Consider the following 17,845-nt stretch of genomic DNA (forward strand, 5'->3'; position numbering starts at 1 on the left):
GAACACAACCCCACCCATTAGCAGAGAGGCTGCCTAAAATCATAATAAGGCCACAGACACCCCAAAACACACCACCAGACGTGAACCTGCCCACTAGAGAGACAAGATCCAGCCTCATCCAGCACAACACAGGCACTAGTCCCCTCCACCAGGAAGCCTACACAACCCACTGAAACAACCTTAGCCACTGGAGACAGACATCAAAAACAACGGGAACTACGAAAGTGCAGCCTGCAAAAAGGAGACCCCAAACACAGTAAGATAAGCAAAATGAGAAGACAGAAAAACACACAGCAGATGAAGGAGCAAGATAAAAACCCACCAGACCTAACAAATGAAGAGGAAATAGGCAATCTACCTGAAAAAGAATTCAGAATAATGATAGTAAGGATGATCCGAAATCTTGGAAGTAGAATGGACAAAATGCAAGAAACAGTTAACAAGGACCTACAAGAACTAAAGATGAAACAAGCAACGATGAACAATGCAATAAATGAAATTAAAATCACTCTAGATAGGATCAATAGCAGAATAACTGAGGCAGAAGAACGGATAAGTGACCTGGAAGATAAAGTAGTGGAAATAACTACTGCAGAGCAGAATAAAGAAAAAAGAATGAAAAGAACTGAGGACAGTCTCAGAGACCTCTGGGACAACATGAAACGCACCAACATTCGAATTATAGGGGTTCCAGAAGAAGAAGAAAGAAAGAAAGGGACTGAGAAAATATTTGAAGAGATTATAGTTGAAAACTTCCCTAATATGGGAAAGGAAATAGTTAATCAAGTCCAGGAAGCACAGAGGGTCCCATACAGGATAAATACAAGGAGAAACACGCCAAGACACATATTAATCAAACTGTCAAAAATTAAATACAAAGAAAGCATATTAAAAGCAGCAAGGGAAAAACAACAAATAACACACAAGGGAATCCCCATAAGGTTAACAGCTGATCTCTCAGCAGAAACCCTACAAGCCAGAAGGGAGTGGCAGGACATACTGAAAGTGATGAAGGAGAATAGCCTGCAACCAAGACTACTCTACCCAGCAAGGATCTCATTCACATTTGATGGAGAAATTAAAACCTTTACAGACAAGCAAAAGCTGAGAGAGTTCAGCACCACCAAACCAGCTTTACAACAAATGCTAAAGGAACTTCTCTAGACACGAAACACAAGAGAAGGAAATGACCTATAGTAGCGAACCCAAAACAATATATAAAATGGAAATAGGAACATACATATCGATAATTACCTTAAATGTAAATGGACTAAATGCTCCCACCAAAAGACACAGATTGGCTGAATGGATACAAAAACAAGACCCTTATATATGCTGTCTACAAGAGACCCACTTCAGAACTAGAGACACATACAGACTGAAAGTAAGGGGATGGAAAAAGATATTCCATGCAAATGGAAACCAAAAGAAAGCTGGAGTAGCAATTCTCATATCAGACAAAATAGACTTTAAAATGAGGACTATTAAAAGGGACAAAGAAGGACACTACATAATGATCAAGGGATCGATCCAAGAAGAAGATATAACAATTGTAAATATTTATGCACCCAACATAGGAGCACCTCAATACATAAGGCAAATACTAACAACCATAAAAGGGGAGATCAACAGTAACACATTCATAGTAGGGGACTTTAACACCCCACTTTCACCCATGGACAGATCATCCAAAATGAAAATAAATAGGGAAACACAAGCTTTAAATGATACATTAAACAAGATGGACTTAATTGATATTTATAGGACACTCCATCCAAAAACAACAGAATACACATTTTTCTCAAGTGCTCATGGAACATTCTCCAGGATAGATCATATCTTGGGTCACAAATCAAGCCTTGGTAAATTTAAGAAAACTGAAATTGTATCAAGTATCTTTTCCGACCACAACGCCATGAGACTAGATATCAATTACAGGAAAAGATCTGTAAAAAATACAAACACATGGAGGCTAAACAATACACTACTTAATAATGAAGTGATCACTGAAGAAATCAAAGAGGAAATTAAAAAATACCTAGAAACAAATGACAATGGAGACACAACGACCCAAAACCTATGGGATGCAGCAAAAGCAGTTCTAAGGGGGAAGTTTATAGCAATACAAGCCCACCTTAAGAAGCAGGAAACATCTCGAATAAACAACCTAACCTTGCACCTCAAGCAATTAGAGAAAGAAGAACAAAAAAACCCCAAAGCTAGCAGAAGGAAAGAAATCATAAAAATCAGATCAGAAATAAATGAAAAAGAAATGAAGGAAACAATAGCAAAGATCAATAAAACTAAAAGCTGGTTCTTTGAGAAGATAAACAAAATAGATAAACCACTAGCCAGACTCATCAAGAAAAAAAGGGAGAAGACTCAAATCAATAGAATTAGAAATGAAAAAGGAGAAGTAACAACTGACACTGCAGAAATAAAAAAAATCATGAGAGATTATTACAAGCAACTCTATGCCAATAAAATGGACAATCTGGAAGAAATGGACAAATTCTTAGAAATGCACAACCTGCCAAGACTGAATCAGGAAGAAATAGAAAATATGAACAGACCAATCACAAGCACTGAAATTGAAACTGTGATTAAAAACCTTCCAACAAACAAAAGCCCAGGACCAGATGGCTTCACAGGTGAATTCTATCAAACGTTTAGAGAAGAGCTAACACCTATCCTTCTCAAACTCTTCCAAAATATAGCAGAGGGAGGAACACTCCCAAATTCCTTCTACGAAGCCACCATCACCTTGATACCAAAACCAGACAAGGATGTCACAAAGAAAGAAAACTACAGGCCAATATCACTGATGAACATAGATGCAAAAATCCTCAACAAAATACTAGCAAAAAGAATCCAACAGCACATTAAAAGGATCATACACCATGATCAAGTGGGGTTTATTCCAGGAATGCAAGGATTCTTCAATATACGCAAATCTATCAATGTGATAAACCATATTAACAAATTGAAGGAGAAAAACCATATGATCATCTCAATAGATGCAGAGAAAGCTTTCGACAAAATTCAACACCCATTTATGATAAAAACCCTCCAGAAAGTAGGCATAGAGGGAACTTTCCTAAACATAATAAAAGCCATATATGATAAGCCCACAGCAAACATCATCCTCAATGGTGAAAAACTGAAAGCATTTCCACTAAGATCAGGAACAAGACAAGGTTGCCCACTCTCACCACTCTTATTCAACATAGTTTTGGAAGTTTTAGCCACAGCAATCAGAGAAGAAAAGGAAATAAAAGGAATCCAAATCGGAAAAGAAGAAGTAAAGCTGTCACTGTTTGCAGATGACATGATACTATACATAGAGAATCCTAAAGATGCTACCAGAAAACTACTAGAGCTAATCAATGAATTTGGTAAAGTAGCAGGATACAAAATTAATGCACAGAAATCTCTGGCATTCCTATATACTAATGATGAAAAATCTGAAAGTGAAATCAAGAAAACACTCCCATTTACCATTGCAACAAAAAGAATAAAATATCTAGGAATAAACCTACCTAAGGATACGAAAGACCTGTATGCAGAAAATTATAAGACACTGATGAAAGAAATTAACGATGATACAAATAGATGGAGAGATATACCATGTTCTTGGATGGGAAGAATCAACATTGTGAAAATGACTCTACTACCCAAAGCAATCTACAGATTCAATGCAATCCCTATCAAACTACCACTGGCATTTTTCACAGAACTAGAACAAAAAATTTCGCAATTTGTATGGAAACACAAAAGACCCCGAATAGCCAAAGCAATCTTGAGAACGAAAAAAGGAGCTGGAGGAATAAGGCTCCCTGACTTCAGACTATATTACAAAGCAACAGTAATCAAGACAGTATGGTACTGGCACAAAAACAGAAAGATAGATCAGTGGAACAGGATAGAAAGCCCAGAGATAAACCCACGCACATATGGACACCTTATCTTTGATAAAGGAGGCAGGAATGTACAGTGGAGAAAGGACAGCCTCTTCAATAAATGGTGCTGGGAAAACTGGACAGGTACATGTAAAAGTATGAGATTAGATCACTCCCTAATACCATACACAAAAATAAGCTCAAAATGGATTAAAGACCTAAATGTAAGGCCAGACACTATCAAACTCTTAGAAGAAAACATAGGAAGAACACTCTATGACATAAATCACAGCAAGATCCTTTCTGACCCACCTCCTAGAGTAATGGAAATAAAAACAAAAATAAACAAATGGGACCTAATGAAACTTCAAAGCTTTTGCACAGCAAAGGAAACCATAACCAAGACCAAAAGACAACCCTCAGAATGGGAGAAAACATTTGCAAATGAAGCAACTGACAAAGGATTAATCTCCAAAATTTACAAGCAGCTCATGCAGCTCAATAACAAAAAAACAAACAACCCCATCCAAAAATGGGCAGAAGACCTAAATAGACATTTCTCCAAAGAAGATATACAGAATGCCAACAAACACATGAAAGAATGCTCAACATCATTAATCATTAGAGAAATGCAAATCAAAACTACAATGAGATATCATCTCACACCAGTCAGAATGGCCATCATCAAAAAATCTAGAAACAATAAATGCTGGAGAGGGTGTGGAGAAAAGGGGACACTCTTGCACTGCTGGTGGGAATGTGAATTGGTTCAGCCACTGTGGAGAACAGTATGGAGGTTCCTTAAAAAACTACAGATAGAATTACCATATGACCCAGCAATCCCACTACTTGGCATATACCCTGAGAAAACCAAAATTCAAAAAGAGTCATGTACCAAAATGTTCATTGCAGCTCTATTTACAATAGCCAGGACATGGAAACAACCTAAGCGCCCATCATCGGATGAATGGATAAAGAAGATGTGGCACATATACACAATGGAATATTACTCAGCCTTAAAAAGAAATGAAATTGAGCTATTTGTAATGAGATGGATAGACCTAGAGTCTGTCATACAGAGTGAAGTAAGTCAGAAAGAAAAAGACAAATACCGTATGCTAACACATATATATGGAATTTAAGGGAAAAAAATGTCATGAAGAACCTAGGGGTAAGATAGGAATAAAGACGCAGACCTACTGGAGAACGGACTTGAGGGTATGGGGAGGGGGAGGGGTGAGTTTTGATAGGGCGAGAGAGAGTCATGGACATATACACACTAACAAACGTAGTAAGGTAGATAGCTGGGGGGAAGCAGCCGCAAGGCACAGGGATATTAGCTCGGTGCTTTGTGACAGCCTGGAAGGGTGGGATGGGGAGAGCGGGAGGGAGGGAGACGCAAGAGGGAAGACATATGGGAACATATGTATATGTATAGCTGATTCACTTTGTTATAAAGCAGAAACTAACACACCATTGTAAAGCAATTATACCCCAATAAAGATGTTTAAAAAAAAAAAAAAAAAGACAACCCTCAGAATGGGAGAAAACATTTGCAAATGAAGCAACTGACAAAGGATTAATCTCCAAAATTTACAAGCAGCTCATGCAGCTCAATAACAAAAAAACAAACAACCCCATCCAAAAAAAAAAAAATTCACATTCAAACTTTTCCTAATGTCTTCAAAGCATTGTTTTAGAGTTGGATCATTCTAATCAGGATTCAAACCAGGTAGGCAGGAATAAAGAGGTAGACATAGAGAATGGACTTGACATGGGGTGGGAGGGCGAAGCTGGGGCGAAGTGAGAGTAGCACTACATATGTACACTACTGAATGTAAAATAGTTGGCTGGTGGGAAGCAGCAGCATAGCACAGGGAGATCAGCTCTGTGCTTTGAGATAACCTAGAGGGGTTGGGATAGGATGGGAGGGAGGCTCAAAAGGGAGGGGACATGGGCACATGTGTATGCATACGGCTGATTCTCTTTGTTGTGCAACAGAAACTAACACAGTACTGTGAAGCAATTGTACTCCAATAAAGATCTATTTAAAAAAAAAAAAAAAAAAAAAAAAAAGTCAATAACTACCTGTGAAGGAGATTGACATACAAACCAACAAATACCACACAGCACAGAATCCTAAAACCTCCAGGTAGCAGAGGAAGCTTATTCCACTCTGATCCACAAATGCAAATATGGAAGGTAACAATAGCCTGGCCAGACTGCAGGACATACTAAATAACGTAAGATGCCACATATTCAAGAAACTGCCTCTCTGGTTCCAAGTCAAGCATGTTTGCATCTAACAGATTTTTTTCCACTTCAGTTTCACAAGTTCTAAATAATGGTATATTTTCACATTTCTTGGTCTCTTACTATATCCTAGGCACAGTACAGAATGTTTTATGTGTCTGTTCTCATTTAATCTTCATAAGAATCCTATAAGTTAATTACTACCATCATCATCCCCATTTTACAGGGAGGAAAACTTACCAAGCTATACAACTACTGTAGTAAGTGGCAGGTAGATTAGGACTCACACTCAGATGCCCAGATATACTGACACCAAAGCTTATGTTTTCATTCTCCCTTGCGCTTAGAATAACCTGGCAACAAACACTATGATTCTAATAATTGTCACTAGTATGAATCTAGATTTCTGACTTTAGAGTCAAACATATCCTTGAAACATGCATAATTAGTTCATGTTAAAAATCTTTTATTTTTTAAAGGCATTCTGTTGTGCTTTTTTAAATGTATTTTCTTTATTTATTTGTTTAGGCTGCACCAGGTCTTAGTTGCAGCATGCATGCAGGATCTAGTTCCCGGACCAGGGATCGAACTCGGGCCCCCTGCATTGGGAGCACCGAGTCTTACCCACTGGACCACCAGGGAAGTCCCTAGTTCACGTTAAAAATCTTAAGTGAGGGGCTTCCCTGGTGGTGCAGTGGTTGAGAATCTGCCTGCCAATGCAGGGGACAAGGGTTCGAGCCCTGGTCTGGGAAGATCCCACATGCCGCGGAGCAACTAGGCCCGTGAGCCACTACTACTGAGCCTGCGCGTCTGGAGCTTGCGCTCCGCAACAAGAGAGGCCGCGACAGTGAGAGGCCCATGCACCGCGATGAAGAGTGGCCCCCGCTCGCCGCAACTAGAGAAAGCCCACGCACAGAAACGAAGACCCAACACAGCCAAAAATAAATAAATAAATAAATAAATAAAATTTAAAAACATTAAAAAAAAATCTTAAATGAGATCAAAGACCTAAACATAAGAGTCAAAACTATAAAACTCTTAGAAGAAAACGTAGGGGAAAAGCTTTATGACAATGGATTTGGCAATAATTTCCTGGATATGACACCAAAAGCACAGGCTTTTGGAAAAAATAGGTACGTTGGACTTCTTTAAGATTTAAAACTTTCACTATGTTAACAGGACACTATCAACAAAACAAAAGGCAACCCATGGAATGGGAGAAAATATTTGCAAATCATTTATCTGATAAGGGTCTAGTGTTGAGAATACATAAAGAACTCAACAACAACAGCAACAACAAAAACCTGATTAAAAAATGGGAAAAACTTGAAACTAACAACACTGTAAATCAACTATACTCCAATAGAAAAATTAAAATTAAAAAAAAGGCAAAACTGAAACTCTATATCATTAAACAACTCCACGTTCCCTCCTTCCCCCACCCCTTGGCAACCACCGTTCTACTTTCTATCTCTATAAATCTGGCTACTTTAGGTACCTCACGTAAGTAGAATCATAGAGTATTTGTCTTTTTATGGCTGGCTTATTTCATTTAACATACTGTTCTCAAAGGTCATTCATGTTGTAGCATGTGTCAGAATTTCCTTCCTTATTAAGGCTGAATAATATTTCATTATATGTGTATACCACAATTATTTATCCATTCATCTTTCCAGGGACTCTTAGGTTCCTTCTACCTTTTGGCTATTGCAAATAAGGCTGCTATGAACACAGGCATAAAAATATCTCTTCTAGTCCCTGCTTTTAATTACTTTGGGTATATATCCAGAAGTGGAATTGCTGGTAATTGTATATTTAAATTTTTTGAGGAATCACTTTACTGTTCTCCATGGAGTCTGCATCATTTTATATTCCCACCAACAGTGCACAGGATTCCAATTTCTCCACATCCTCGCAAACACTTATTTTCTGTTCTTTTTTTTAATACTAGCCATCCTAACAGATGTGAGGTGGTACCTCATTATGGTTTTGATTTGTATTTCCCTGAATATTAGTGATAGTAAACATTTTTTCATGTGCTTGATGGGCATTTGGATATCTTGTTTGGAGAAATGTCTATTCCAAGTTCTTTGCCCAGTTTTTATTTGGGTTGTTTGTTTGTTTTTATTCTTGAGTTGTAAGAGTTCTTTACATATTCTGGATAATAACCCAACAGTGCTGGAAATTTTAAGACATATTTAAGATTCACCTTATTTATACATTTAACTTACTGTATTTCCAAGAGTTCTTTAAGTAATTTAGAATGCTTATTTGCTGGACAATTGAATTATTTTTAAAAATTTAGTTTATAAAAGCAAATATTAACCATAAATATGTTTAAATATTAATGAAAGGCCCTTTAAAAGTGATTGTTAAATTTGCTATATTTATAAATAGAACAAGATTTGTAAGTTAAAATTAAAAGCTTAAGGAAGAACACAGTCTAAGTAGTAAGTTTAAAAATCATGTATTAATTTAAAAAATCAAAGTATACAATACCTTTTCTCTACTCTGAACTCTCAACAGAGACTCAGAGAGCTTAGGTAGCTTGCCCAAGGGTTTAGAGGCCTCGAAATTCAGATCTAAAGACAACTGCAATGCTATAATGCCTCAAAGAGAGCCTAGACTTGTGCTACAGATCACTTTGAAAAAACTGCAGACAACAAAACAAACAACAATGATGATGTTTCTAAATGCTGTCAACTTATTTGGCTTTTTCATCCCTGCATCTCTGTTACATGCCCTGTGCTAGAATACTGAAACGAAGGGACTTGGCTCTTGTCTCCAAGGACTTCACAGTTCTCAATGAGATTGTTTCCTAGGAAACCTGACCTTCAGAAGAAAGACAGAAAGAAGCTCCTCCCTGCTGGAGGAGGGAGCGGCTTAGATGGTGAATGGTTCATTAGTCAGTGCGAGTCTGTTCAAAATCTGTTCCTGACTGACCCTAGGAGGGCCCAGCCATTCTCCCCCTGCCTTGGAAGTTCAGTGGGTCAGGACATGTCCTCTCCTTCTGGGGAGTCAGCCAAACCTTGAATCAAAATCTTCCCAGGTTTCTTAGCCTGCCACAAATTTAAGGAAATCCCAAACATGAAAAATCCCAGCTTACAAAACATATATTAAGCATCAAGAGGATTTGCTTTGTCTCACAGATTCCCTGAAGAGTTGCTTTCAGCAATGAGTATCCCTTGGGCTCTTACATTCTGATTCTTTCTACACCTGAAATTCAGTACCTACGAAATGGGAAGAGACCTGTTATATAGAAGGAGGTGAACCTGTGGTATTTTTGTACTTGCCATCTGGGACAGTCCCACGAAGCCCAGCAACCTGCCCTAGCTCCTGGATCAAGCCCTGGAAGCAGTCCTTACAGAGCAAATGCTGACAGGGTAGGAGCCAGGCACCTATATCTTGCACGTCCTGCCGGCATAATGAGCAGATCAGTACCGCCTCTATCTGTCCACTTCCGTGTTTCTGGTCAACTAGAGGTCGCCCCATAAAGCTCACACCTATATCCATGCCCATGCACGTGCCCAGAACCGGGGCTTTTCCATTAATATCCTCAAGCGTGAAGCAGTGTGTCGAGCGAGCAAGCTCCACTACCTGTAAGTGAAGCACAAAGCAGAGTGATTTGCTTCTATGGGGAGACAGATACTCCTGGACAGGCCAGAAAGGACTCAGAGACCAAGGCCTCAGAAGTCCAGGCTATGTCCCTCTCCAGAACTGGAGGCTCATGCCCTACAACAGGGCACAGACTCAACCTCTCACTTGGGCCCAAAAGACAGTCCAGCATCTCTGCTGTGGAAAACAAAGCCTGGAGGGGTCTGCCAGGTTGTGTGTTTATTACAGGGTTTGTTTGCCTTCAAGTGTCCCAGATCTACCTGTGCCTCTCTTTATTAGTGGACAAGCTGGATCCAAGAGTTCATTTTGGAAAAGAGAAGGAAATGTATTAAATGCCAAGTTTATACCAGGTGCTTTATATACTTTATCTCCATCCTCACAATTACCCTTGGAGATAGGGACTATGATATTTTTAAAAATTAAATAAAACCATCAGAGACAGGATGAGGAAACCGAGGTTCAGAGAGGTTGGGTAATTGCACAAAGACAGGCAGTAAACAGCAGAATTCAAATTCAAATTCAAATCCAGGTCATTCTGATTTCAGACTCCATACTCTTAACTGAAATGTTTCTCAAGCTGAGGTCCACACACATGTCCTCAGGAGCTCTCTCCACCAACATTTTTAAATTAGTGTTTCATTCTGATGAGTTTTTTAAAGTATAAATATTCTGGATCATCTATATATTCATCATGATGAGATTTTAGAGGCAGTGTTAAGAGTTAGGATCTAGTTCTTACCAAGCAGTATTACTTTGTCTCAGGCTAATGAGAAGAGAAAGGAGCAGACAATATGTAAATGATGCCCTCCTGCCACATGAAGCTAAAATGAGATTATGGCACGCAATGATGAATGTTTCACAGTACCTGGAATAGACAAAGGTGGGAGGGAAAGTGGAGCACCATCACTGTGGCACAAGTTTGCTAAACTTAGCCACATCAGGGTGCACCACACTTAACCTGTAGTGACAGCTTCGTTTAGCAACACATCATCTGCAAATGAAACTAACATTGTTAATTTGATTGTTTTGGTTTTTTATAATTTATAAACTGTATTAGGTTTTGTAATTGTATAAGAGCAGAAAGAGTGCACCTAGTTTTATATTTGTACTTATTTAAGAAAAAAACCAAAGATCATTTAATTCAAATCCAGAGCTCTGTAATTATGCAAATTTGAGAGAACTTTCACTTCAATCCACAGTCTTTCAGAGCCAAGCCCATTAAGGACAAAGGACGACGGGGTTGGGGGAGACCAGGCTTCTTGCGGGCCCAGCAAGATGCCACTAAATAAAGCAATGGGGGGGCTCTCCCCTCTAGTTCATTCTGAGGCTCTAAGGGCAGTTATTCCCCAGACAGCAGCCATAGTAGGCGAGGTGAGGGCAATCTCTCTTAGAAGGTTTAAATGTGGTAGAGTTTATTTCACTAGACTTTGAGAATACCAGACCTTTTAGTCTTAGAACTGCCTTACATATTTTAATTATTGAGCACCCCAAAGAGATTTTGTTTATGTGGTTATAGCTACTGCCATTTACCGTATTATAAAGTAAAACTGAGATAATTTAAAAATATTAATTCATTAAAAAACAATAAACCTATTACAAGTCAACATGAATAACATACTTTTCAGGAAAAATTAACTACTTTCAAATAAATTTAGTGAGAAGAGTGACATTGTTTTCCCCTTTTTGCAAATTGCATTCATGTCTGGCTTAACAGAAGACTTAATAGAAGCTGGCTTTCCATACCTGCTTCTGCAGTTACATGTTGTTTTGTTTACAGTATATGAAAAAAATCCAGCCTCACACAGCTATACAGTTGGACAAGATAAGAGTATTTTAGTAGCCTTATCAGATAATTGTGGATATTCTTTGATATACTGCAAAATTTAACAAGTGGTAGTTTCTTAACTTACTTAGTTGTAATGTGGAATCTGAAACTACACCAATGAACTTTTCTTACTCTGTTATATTAACATCCACTGGTCTGTCTTACACTTTGAACTGCTCTTTTACTCAGGCATAATTTTTACAACACCAAGCATTGGTGATTTGGAAAATATTGGTTCAATGATTTACACAGATGCTCCAAATATTGACATGTTTCATTATAGAAAAAAATCACACTCTTTAATATCACCTCTAATTGCATCAGAAAATTCTGTAACTATTATGAAGTTGTCAAACTCGTGGAGGCAGCTATAACTTTACCCGAATTCTAATTTTTGCTTGCAAACTCAAATTTTATCATTGGCAACAAATACTGCCAGTTTTCTTCCTTGAAGTGACAGGCTCACTTCATTCTTTGAGAAAATATCTGCCAAATTCTCAAGCCTGAATAATCACAGTTTGTCTGTCAGCTGTTCTTTCAAATAAAAACTATTGTTCTACAATAATAATAATAATAATATAATAATAATAATAATAAGCCTAGTGCAGCGTGCAACTCAAATAGCACAAGTGCAGTTCCTCACTTAAGTTCCTACTTAGCTCCTCACTAAGTAGCAGAGGTGCTTTTTGCATACTTCTAATTTCTTCACATAGAATATTAAAAAGACTTGTATTCAAGAATTGAAATTTAATAAAAATGGACATTCTTCAGTGAAACTGGCTCTTTTCTTTTTCTTTTCTTTTCTTTACAAGCAAATGCCTGGCAGTGAAGAACACACTGACTCATCTTTGGCTTTGGCTTTGGCACCATCAGTGCAAATGTCAACCCAGTGAAAAGGGCAAATAACATCTTAGTATTACTATGAAAATTGTTTGACCTTGTGGAACCCCTGAAAGGGTCTCAGGGACCCCTGATGGGCCTTTAGACCACACTTCGAGAACTGCTGCATTAGACTCTGAAAAACAATTCTGGGCATTTGGGGGCGTGGCATAGCTTTCCAAACCAGTGGGCACTACCCAGGGTAAGAATATAAAGAAATAAGTATTTCATTTCTGTCTTAGAAGAGCAATTGAATTAACTCTATGAGGGTAAAGGTTAAATTAAAGGCACAGCAATGGGTCTCTGACTTAAGGAGAAGGGGGGAAGGTCAAATGATCTCTTTTTTATCCCCTTCCTCCTTCTCACCATAACTTACCTCTTCCCTCTCCTTCCTATCTATCTCCCCTGACCTGGGAAAGCGAAGGGGATAGTTTGGCAGAATGTACTTAAGCCAGGAGTAGCCAATTCAAATGCCTACAGGGGCCAGCCATATAAAGACTGTGGGTCCAGTGTTGCCAAATCTTAGTTTTTTCAAAACACCAGAAATCCGGATTTTTATTTAAATTTTTAAACGTTGGCAACCAATTAAATTTTAAAAAAACATAAGAAAACAGCGTGAGTCAAACAAAATATACCAGCAATCAGCTCTGCTTTAAGTCATGAAGAGACCTGAACTAAATGAAACATCAGGTGAAAGACTGGAAGGACGCACAGGAAACCACATCTATATTACCTTGTTTACAAACCACCTCCTTTAATATCCCACACCCAGATGTGAGAGAAGGGAGATATTAACTGGGTTTCTGTAACCTTGCCAAGGAATAACAGAGCAGGTCATTGCATGCCACATTGGGAGTTAGAATTTCAAAGATTGTTTGCATGGGTAGTACAGAACAAATTATTATCAAAATAGTATACATTTTACAGGAAAAAATGGGAGGGAGAAACACCAAGTAATGAGAGAGCACCTACTCTAATGCGAGACTGTGTTGAATGTGATACATTATTTATTTGTTCGTTTACTTGTTCACTATTTGTTTTAGACACAGTCCTAGGGCAGGACTTTGTCTTTCTTGCTCACCATGGTACCCTCCCCTCTTTGCCTGGCACCTATATATAGTGCCTGAACATAGCACACACTCAATAAATATTTCTAAAATGAACAAATGAATCTCAGTATTTTTTCACTATACAGACAAGAAAACTAAGACTCAAAGAGAATATGCTACTTGTTCAAAATCATTCAGCTAGTGAAAACAGAGGTAGGAAATGAACCAAAATTTTTGTGTTCTTTCCATGAATTTTATCATCTAAAATTAAATTAAAACCGAGGAGCAGTTGAATTTGTTGCGCTATTGGATGAACTGCCCTCAAAGATCCTGGCATTCCTCCCTTCACATTCTGCTATTCTGAGTTTAATGGCAGCGGGGTTTTCCACCCTAGCTTCCAACAAAGCTGTTAGGAAAGCATTTGCCACGTAGTATAATGAGACTTTTGAAAATCTATCCAGCACAGAAAGGAAGAACTCTTAGTTCTCGAGTTATATTTATTTTTACTTTGTAATGAAGAAAACCTTGTGTGGTCCTATGAATTTTCCCCTAAATGCCATATTGCTGTATATCAAAAACTACTGATAAAAGCAAAAACAAAACAAAACAAACAAAAACCCTGAACCTGGTGTAGTTTAAATTGGAAACTATACATGCTGCTGGTGCATAAATTCGTACAGGTACAATCCATTTGGAAAAAAAAAAAAAAATATATATATATATATATATATATATATACACATATAGCAACATAAAATGAATCATAAAAATGTTTATATCCTATAATACAGCAATCTCACTCCTGGGAATTTATCCTAGACAAGTTATTCAACAGAAGAAGAAAAAAGCCACATATACACAAATGTTCACTGCATCATTTTCTCCAATAGCAAAAAACACAATGAGAACAAGAAAACAAAACACATGAGAAAATGGCTTAGTAAATTATAGTATGTGCTGAAGATAAATTACTCTTCAGCTGTTAAAAATAATAATCATGGATACTGGGTAGTGATACAGAAAAAATGTAATAGTATTAAACAAGAAGCAGAAGACAAAAGGATTTGCATACTATGATCATCAGCTTTGCAGATAGCTATGTCTAGATGTAAATAAAAACTGAAAGGTAATATTCAGACATGAAAACAGCATTGTAAGGTATTATAATTTGAGATGTTTACACTTTTTTTTTCAAAATTTTCTTTCATGTTTTACTGTCTTTTCTATTACATATAAGTTTTAAAATTCTTTCTGAAGTAAATTTGGATTTCTGAGTTTTTCTCAAATTCTCACTTAGAAACGACATCCTAACTCTTCCCATCTTAAATTAACAATCTTCTACTTGAAAAAGGAAAGCAACATAATATTTCCAAATGTCCAAGTCTAAAGGTGGAGAGCAAGAAAACAAGGCTGGATGCACCCATGCTGTTGTTGCTGTCTGAAGGACTGCTGATGAAATCAGGCACCCAGAGAGGAGAGGAAGAGAGAGGGACCACAGGGCCCTCTTCAGGGTGGCAGTATGTTTACAAGGCCACCTGGAGAGAGGGCTGAGGGAGCAAAAAGGTCAGCACTGCATATACCTGCCTCACCAGGCTGCTGCCTGGCATCCTCTCCCTTCTGCTCATTTCACAGGCATTTTCTGAGGCCCTGACCCTCTGGGGGAGCCCAGATGTCTGAGATGTCATAAGGCCATGTTTTACTTCAGAAGACATGCCACAGAGAAAGAGGCCTCTTATGGGTCATGTCCACCATCACGCCCCGTGTGCGTGGTGAGGAGGGACAAATCACCTAGTGCCTCATGTCTGGCTGCTATTTAACTTTGTATATACAGAATTCAGCTTTGTTTGCTCTCTCAGAGCTGGCCGACCCACAATGACAAATCCCACAGGAGCCTTATGTTAAAGCTACATAATTTCCTTGGGAAGAAGAGGGAGCTGGCTAGAAAACCAAAACCAGACAACTGTCCAGGGCACTCCCCCTACCCTGGAGATCAAACCACCAATGAGGAGAATGTTAGGTGAGCACAGAACCCAACACAGAGTACTAGTCCGCTCAGGGAGGCCTTCCATTCAGAAGGATGGCCTGAAGGATAGGATGCAGCCCCTCTGTAACCAAGGAACCTGACAAAACTATACAGAAGCAGTGTCCCATCAACCAGACTCTACCTCCATGCCCTGGGCAGTCTTGGTCCTTACTTCAGTCCCTATTTACTAGACACCTAAAGGTAACCTTTCATTCCCAAAACTCTGCCCAGCTTACCTCCATTCACAGACCATCTTCCCAAGGGTAGTTTCTAGGTAGCTCAGCTCATCACTTGTGCACTTACTGGCCAGTTTTGATGTCAAATAGAGGACGATCTCTTCTTAGGCCTTGCCGCCAACTCTCAAGGCCTCTCTTTCTGCTGGTAACAGACAGTATGTGATTAAGGACTGAAAGAGTGATGAAGCCCATAATGCTGTGAGGTCAGAGAGGGAGGAGATGCTAAGGTAAAAGCAGGAGATTTGGAGAAAAAAGACTAAAGGCTAGGCCCAGGCTCTATATCTTAGCAGCTCTATAGCCTCTGGCAAGTCAGTCAACCTTCTGTGCCTCAACTCTCTCATTCATAAAATGGGACTAGTAGAGTTGACCTCTCAGGCAGACACATTTTGTAAACTGCAAGGTGTATTTGGTTATTCTCACTGTGGGCTGGAGTGTTCTGGGAAGAGCAGAATGTAAGGTAGGGCTTAAAGGTTGAGGAAGCTTCAGGACATCTGGTCAGAAAGAAGATGAGCACTCCAGGCATGAGAAATGGCACTAGCACAGGAAAAAAGGTAGAAGGGATGTACCAAGTTTGGCTGCAGTAGAAAGCTTGTGCAGGGAAGAAGCCAAGGTTAGTTTGGAAAGGCAAGTGGGCTGTATTCTGCTGGTAATAGGGAGCTATCACACTTTTTGATCAAGTAAGTGAAAGGATAAGAGTCATGTTTTAGGAAGATCAAACTGACAGAGGTGTGAAGGATGGACGGATTGGAGGAAGGTTAGAATACAGGCAGGGTGATCACAGGAGGGTGCCGAACTCCAGATGAGGGCCTTAATGAAGGCCATGGCACGAGGGCTAAAAAGGAGAAAGCAGATTTGAGAGACAGGTATAGAAAAAAAGACACGGTGACAGTGTATTAGAGGAAAAGAATGCTTGGGGACAATTTTCAAGTCTCCCTGACATCACTATCTGGGTGGACAAGGCTGCTCACCAAGCTACAGAATAAAGAAGACACCAGAGAACCGGGAAGATCAAAGTATTTGGATATGTCTATCTAGGATGTCTTAGAATGTCCAAGGGATACTAACCAGAAATTAAGTGAATATATGAGTCTGGAGCTCAGCAACAGAGATGTGAATTGAAGCCACCCAAGATGAGTTCACCCAAGAAAACTGTGTACTATGAAAAGTTAAGAGAGGCAAGGACAGAAGGCTGAAGACACCAATACTTAAATGGTGGACAAATATAGAAGAACCTGAAAGGAAGACAGAGAAGTAGCCAGAAAGATAGGAGGAAGGCAAGAGATTAGTTAGAAAAAGAAGTCAAATGGGTAAAGTACAACAAAGAATAAGTGGTATGAGGAAGAGTACATTCAGTTCAGTGTTTGGTTAATTGATGACCTCCATAAGAGCAATTTCATTGAAATAATGGGGCTGAGAGCTAGACTGCAGCGGATTAAACAATGAATGGGAAGCTAGCAAATGGACAGGATTTGTTGACTATTCTTTTGGGGAGCTTGGCTGAAAAGGAAAGAGCAAGGGTAATAAATAGAAACAGAGAGAATTTAGGATATTTTAGCTAAAATGTATTTTAGCTGAAGGGAACAAGGCACAGAAAATACACCCAAACACACACTGAGTGACTGAGGGAATGTGATCTTGAACATTGGCTGAGACTTAAGACGGAAAGGATGTCTCTTGCACTTTAGTTTAGAAAGGGAGGTGAGGGTAGGTGCACTCATTCACTGAACGATCACTTGTTGAACATGTACTACATGCCAGGAGCTAGGAGTCCATGGATAAAAGAAAGTAATCCTCCAGTCTTTAAGAAATTTTGTCTAGTAGGAAAGACAAATGTGGATCAACAATTACATAAGAGCTCTGTACTAGATTTTGAGGTGGCACAGTGGGGGGAGGTGAGCAACTATGGCTGAATGGGTCAGAGAAGTATTACAAGAGGAGACCCTTGCATAGGGTCCAGATTGAGCAGGGGTTCTCTGGTCCAGGAGAGGAGGGGGTCACGGGCATGCCAAGTAGGTTGCAGTGAAAGTTAAAATGTGGCGGGTAGAAGATTTACAGGGTCTGGAGAA

At 39.0% G+C, this 17,845-nt stretch overlaps 1 protein-coding gene across 2 annotated transcripts in view; it reads right to left on the reverse strand.

Annotated features, from left to right (window-relative positions):
* Positions 1–17,845, reverse strand: part of TRIM66 (tripartite motif containing 66) — a 64,832-nt gene that overhangs the window by 46,459 nt on the left and 528 nt on the right. For both annotated transcript variants that reach the window (XM_032641434.1, XM_032641435.1), the window contains exon 2: positions 15,780–15,918. The gene's annotated coding sequence lies outside the window, so the exon portion shown is untranslated. The remainder of the gene's footprint in view (positions 1–15,779; positions 15,919–17,845) is intronic.

The sequence above is a fragment of the Phocoena sinus genome, chromosome 8 (assembly GCF_008692025.1).
Source record: "Phocoena sinus isolate mPhoSin1 chromosome 8, mPhoSin1.pri, whole genome shotgun sequence".
In the NCBI taxonomy this organism is placed as follows: Eukaryota; Metazoa; Chordata; class Mammalia; order Artiodactyla; family Phocoenidae; genus Phocoena; species Phocoena sinus.